This window comes from Berghia stephanieae, chromosome 4, assembly GCF_034508935.2.
Source record: "Berghia stephanieae isolate SIO BIC M18660-M18661 chromosome 4, UCSD_Bste_1.3, whole genome shotgun sequence".
Taxonomy (NCBI): Eukaryota; Metazoa; Mollusca; class Gastropoda; order Nudibranchia; family Aeolidiidae; genus Berghia; species Berghia stephanieae.
In genome coordinates this window covers 603013-608155 of record NC_088363.1, presented here as the reverse complement: position 1 = coordinate 608155, position 5143 = coordinate 603013, and the positions used below count along the sequence as shown (strand labels likewise).

The following is a 5143-nucleotide window of genomic DNA, read 5'->3' as shown; positions in this document are numbered from 1 at the left end:
TTTGAGTGTTTACGATAAGATATATAATGAAGAATTGCAGAATTGTTGAAATAGATGAATAAATAAAGAAGAAGTTACCGTGTTATCCGCTATCTCTTATCTGTATTCCATTCAATGACAACGTCAGCTCTTGTCCCCTCAATGCTCTCATTTTATACAACTGTCTTCATGTTAGCAAAATCGAAAATCACTTACTTCAAAATGTTATGATTTCAAGAGGAGATGTTATACTTTCAGTTGTAATTCTGCCAAGTGTAGGGAATAAGATTAGCGGAAGAGTAGCGTCCCTTGATTGGACGTCACCGGTGTATTGTAAGTTATTAGAGAGAGAACGTCATGTTGGTTGTGCGCATGCGTCTCTCGTCCTCGCTTCCGGTGAAAGCGGCATGAGACACTTCACCGAAAGCGAGGACGAGAGAGACGCATGCGCAAAACCATTTTGACGTTCTCTCTGTAAGGTGACGTCCAATCAAGGGACGCTACTCTTCCGCTAATCTCATTCCCTATACTCACCCAATTATCAACAAACCTTTTGGCGTCTTCCAGGTACAATATCCGTAAAGAGGACCCCAACTTCATCCTGGACGTCGCTCTAAAACTGTGTCTGGGCGTTGAGTGTCAACACACCCACTGGATCTACAGGAACACCAGGATTCCACAGTTGGACTGTGACGCACCAAGCACTCAGAGCCTTGAGGGTAAGTATATACAAGTTATTTTTCATTATATTTTATTTGTTTTCCACGTTTATTTGTGTATTGTTGTGCTGACGAAGGGTTTGTACCCGAAACGTCCATTGTCTGTTTTGTTCCCATACGAAGCCTTTCCATTTTCACTCTTTCGTTAGTATTTTACGATCACCGGCTTCAGGCAGCCCTTACTGTTTTCTACTTTAACAATTATATAGTAGCCTTCCCGAGACATGGAATCCGTAAAGCCGGAGTTAATCTCGGTTTCTTTATCGTTGAACAGGCAAAACAGCAATTGTTTGTTACCCTTTCGACAGGATGCTAGTATATCGAAAAGTCTTTTCCACCGGATCTAACATAAGTAGTTAGCCAATTAATTTTGATGGACAGAGGTCAGAAAAAAACTCGTGTTCACACGGGATCGATCACTGTCCCTATGCATTTGAAAACAAGTGCTCTACCAACCTGATCCATCAGGGCCTCCTATAATAGGGAATGAGATTAGCGGAAGAGTAGCGTCCCTTGATTGGACGTCACCTTACAGAGAGAACGTCAATTTGGTTTTGAAGTGTCTCAAGCCGCTTTCACCGGAAGCGAGGACGAGAGACGCATGCGTACAACCAACATGACGTTCTCTCTCTAATAACTTTTCCGCCGGTGACGTCACAGACTATGGGTGACGTCCAATAAAGGGATGCCACTTTTCCGCCTATAATATGATAATTAAGGTCACAGCTACAGCACTGACGAGAAATGAAACATCGGGAAATTCATATCATGGCATGGTAGGTCTCTGGTGTGAGCCCCCAGCTGGCACTTGAGGATAAAAAGTAAAAAGACACTAAGTCGCCATGACTTAGGTGTGGTCGAGCCCGCTTAGAGGGCAAGAAGGCCCAAAAAATACTTGTTTGACGGGGGGGGGGGGGGGGGGGGGGGGGGGGGAGAGGATTAATCCCTGATCTTAGCTCAACTTCACCTTTTTACCATAATCTAATCAAACAAGATGTCTGATGTCAACAGGAATCACCCATGTTGTCAATGCGAGATGTCAGGCATTCCATGAAGGAATATATAGATACCATCGTCTACTAATAGTATATAGATGTCTCTGATAGATACTCATCAAACAAGATGTCTGATGTCAACAGGAATCACCCATGTTGTCAATGCGAGATGTCGCCTAGGCATTCCATGAAGGAATATATAGATACCATCGTCTACTAATAGTATATAGATGTCGCTGATAGATATTCATCAAACAAGATGTCTGATGTCAACAGGAATCACCCATGTTGTCAATGCGAGATGTCGCCTAGGCATTCCATGAAGGAATATATAGATACCATCGTCTACTAATAGTATATAGATGTCGCTGATAGATACTCATCAAACAAGATGTCTGATGTCAACAGGAATCACCAAAGTAATTGTGTTTTAAAGCTAAGTCAGTGCATATTTGACATTGGAGAATGGGTGATTCTTACATGTCTTATTTACTTATTTAATGCTTTGATAGATAATATAGACTTGATCACATGGTGATTCTTACATGTCTTATTTACTTATTTAATGCTTTGATAGATAATATAGACTTGATCACAGGGTGATTCTTACATGTCTTATTTACTTATTTAATGCTTTGATAGATAATATAGACTTGATCACAGGGTGATTCTTACATGTCTTATTTACTTATTTAATGCTTTGATAGATAATATAGACTTGATCACAGGGTGATTCTTACATGTCTTATTTACTTATTTAATGCTTTGATAGATAATATAGACTTGATCACAGGGTGATTATCATTTTATTTTTTTATTATTGTGCGGCTATGTGGTCTAGTGGTATGACACTCGCTTTCGGATCGGAAGGTCCTGGGCTCGAGCCTCGCTCAGCGCATAGTTGAGTCCTCAGAGAAGGCTCTTTACTCGCATTCTCTCAGCGTACTCAGGTGTAAAGTGAGAACCTGGCCGTTAACAGCGTTATCTCTGTCCGAAAAAAATATAACATCGCCTAACAGGCGTCATGTCCCGTCCTAAATGTTAAATGTTGCTGTTGGCCAGGGACACCTTGTAAAGCGCTTTGAGCATGTTTAGTGGATATTGCGCTGTATAAAAGCTCAATTTAAATTTTTTTTAAAAATCATTTCTTGTATTCATGACAGATGTCAGTTTCCAATTCTGGAAATGGGATGGCTGTGATACTGTGACGCCGAGTGGAGGTAAGGATATGAATATTGATGAAGTAAGTAACTGCGTAGTGGTTCATCTATTGATGGTGTGGGTTTAAGTAAAATACTCAACATATCTTCCCGCCAGATCAATCGTATCAACATACTAAATTATGTATAACTTTTATCTCTTATAAAGTCTAACTGAAAGAGAGAATTTAGTGAGAACTGATTACCCAACAATCTCAAAGAGCAGAGTGACGTCAACGCCATTCATACTATAAAAAAATGAAACCGAAACCCCAAAACTTGTTGATCTTGAATTGATCACGTTGTTTGTAGCTTTGAACAGACAATAACAATTGATTGCTACCCTCGGGATAGAACGGTTGTCTAGTATTTCCCGCCAGATCTAATAGAGCCTGCTACTCAATCACTTCGGAGTAAACAGAGGAAACTATGATCATACCGTTTGGAGACGAATTGTCACATAATATATCAAGAAATTATGGCATGTATTGATACTATACGTTCAGTTAAAAACAAACCCACAACTTCCGCCAGCCAACTCACAAAACGATGTAATCTTAAACGTAACCTTAAGTATGTAACCTTAAACGTTTAGAGTCTGATTAATACAATTTAGTGAGAATTACTCATAAAAATGGCTGGCTAAAAACAATAACAAAGAGTTGAGTGACATCAATATCGTTCTGTCCGTCTGTTCCTGCAGGTTGCCAGATAGCTCTCCCCAACAATTCCAGCGGCACATGCGTACTCACCAACAGCTGCAAGAAGATCCACTGCTGCGAAGAGACGGATCTGGTGGTGGCGACCAAGGGTCTGGAGTTTACGTTCGAATCCGATGTCTGTGGCGGGAGTTTCACCTACACTCTGGAGGAAAAGAGCTGGACCCGGTCTATCGCCGGGATTCAAGGCATCACCAGTCAGATGGTAAGGTCGTTGTAGAGAATACCAATCTGCTAGAAGCCGTGAGTGGACTGGACACAAGCAATGAACATAAATGAATAGCTAAATAATAGCTTCAAAAGAAAATATGGAACATTTCGGGATAAAAATTCCTATTCGGTCGTTTAAAAAATAGTTAAACGGCAATACTTCTTGAAAAATCCACCAAGTAAGGTTATTATTATTATTAATATTATTATTATTATTATTATTATTATTATTATTATTATTATTATTATTATTATTATTATTATTATTATTATTATTATTATCTTATAGAGGAGCATTAGATATTGTAAATAAGCATAACGTTCTCTATTCATGTTCTTTTATTATTTTTATTTACTATGAAATTAGCTTATTCTAAAGAAGAGTCTACGGAGTCTAATTTATAGTCTTTTGTCTCTCTCTAACCAAAGGTGTACATCGTAGAGAGTGTGGGAGAAGCCATTAACGTGACTGTGGGTGTCATGGAAACAGCTACAGGGTTGACCGTCACTGCCGAAGTGTTGATCTGTACGACGGAGAACTCGGTTACAACTTGTAACACGCAGACTTTGGTCTCTGGAGCACAGATCTATGATCCTAGAGCTAGCTGTGGAGGCTCAGGCAGAAAGAGGCGATCCATTACTGTAGAGTAAGTAAATGTTTTGAGGCATCTAGCTAGGCAAAGACTTTGGTCTCTGGAGCACAGATCTATGATCCTAGAGCTAGTCGTGGTGGCCCAGACAGAGGGAGGCGATCCATTGATGTAGAGTGAGTAATCTTTGTTAAACATCTAGGCACAGACTTAGGTCTCCGGAGCACAGATCTATGATCCTAGAGCGAGCTGTGGAGGCTAAGGCAGAAAAAGGCGATCCATTACTGTAGAGTAAGTAACTTTATTTAGACGTCTTGGTCTCTGGGGTTCAGATCTATGATCCTAGAGCTAGTTGTAGTGGCCCAGGCAGAGAGAGGCGATCCATTGATGTAGAGTGAGTAATCTTTGTTAGACATCTAGGCACCCACTTAGGTCTCTGGAGCACAGATCTATGATCCTAGAGCGAGCTGTGGAGGCTCAGGCAGAAAGAGGCGATCCATTACTGTAGAGTAAGTAAATGTTTTTAGGCATCTAGGAACAGACTTAGGTCTCCGAAGCACAGATCTATGATCCGAGAGCTAGCTGGGGAGGATCAGGCAGATTGAGGCGATCCATTTTTAAGACATCTTGTAACACAGAGACTTTAGTCTCTGGGACTCAAATCTATGATCCTAGAGTTAGCTGCGGTGGCCCAGGCACAAAGAGGCGATCCATTGCTGTAGAGTAATAAAA

At 40.6% G+C, this 5143-nt stretch overlaps 1 long non-coding RNA gene across 1 annotated transcript; it reads left to right on the top strand.

The window, feature by feature from the left end:
- The first annotated feature begins 557 nt into the window (after nt 1-557).
- LOC144971902 (uncharacterized) lies at nt 558-3667 on the top strand. Its single transcript, XR_013645190.1, has 3 exons — nt 558-698; nt 2857-2913; nt 3596-3667. It is a non-coding gene; the product is annotated as an uncharacterized LOC144971902 (long non-coding RNA).
- The last annotated feature ends 1476 nt before the right edge of the window (nt 3668-5143 follow it).